Source organism: Charadrius vociferus, unplaced genomic scaffold, assembly GCF_000708025.1.
Source record: "Charadrius vociferus isolate BGI_N301 unplaced genomic scaffold, ASM70802v2 scaffold49, whole genome shotgun sequence".
Lineage (NCBI taxonomy): Eukaryota > Metazoa > Chordata > Aves > Charadriiformes > Charadriidae > Charadrius > Charadrius vociferus.
In genome coordinates, this window is record NW_009661375.1 from 5,493,179 (window position 1) to 5,493,956 (window position 778).

Sequence of the window (778 nt, forward strand, 5' to 3'; positions counted from 1 at the left end):
GGAAGGAGAGGAGGTGGGGAGGGAGGGAAGGAGGGAGTAGGGGGTCAGGCCAGCTCGCTGTCCCCCCCCTCCCCAGCTTTTATCCCCTCTGCCTTCCCCCGTCAAATCCTCCAGCTCGTAAAGCCGGACCCCAGCCGGATTTGGGAACTGGGAGAGACTGACTAGATAAACGCATCTCTCCCCAAAAAGGGGCGAGGAGGGGAGGGGAGGGAGGCGGGGGGGCACATCCCAGCCAGTAATTACTGCCCGAACAAAACCCCCCCATGCCTTCAACTGCCCGCATTGTACGGCAGCCCGGGGCATTTGCATAGGATTCCCGGCCGGGCACCGGCTAATTGTCTCAAGCAAAACTTGATTGGGGCCATTGGCAGACACAAAGAACCCCTCGGCTAAATAAATAATGCAGATAACAAAGCCCAAGGGTGAGAAACAAAGAAACAATTCAAGAAACCTATCTCTCCCCTAGTCTCTTGCAAGGACTTTAATTATCCCAGGTTTGGGCAACATTCAAACCTTCCCACCCCCCTTCTTTCCCCTTCCCCCCGATGCTGCTGCATTTCAGAGCTCAAATGCCCGCTCGGGAAGAGACAAACTTTTCTGCTCTACCGCCATCAGTCCACGTCTGCAGTAATTTCCACCGGCCATTTGCACCTAATTAGTACTCCGGGTAATTAGATTTGGAGGCAAGTAACAGATTTATTAGGCTTTCAAGAAACTCTTGATGACGGAGCTGAAGCTAAACAAACACCTCGGTGGGGAACGGCCCCGGGACGGCCCC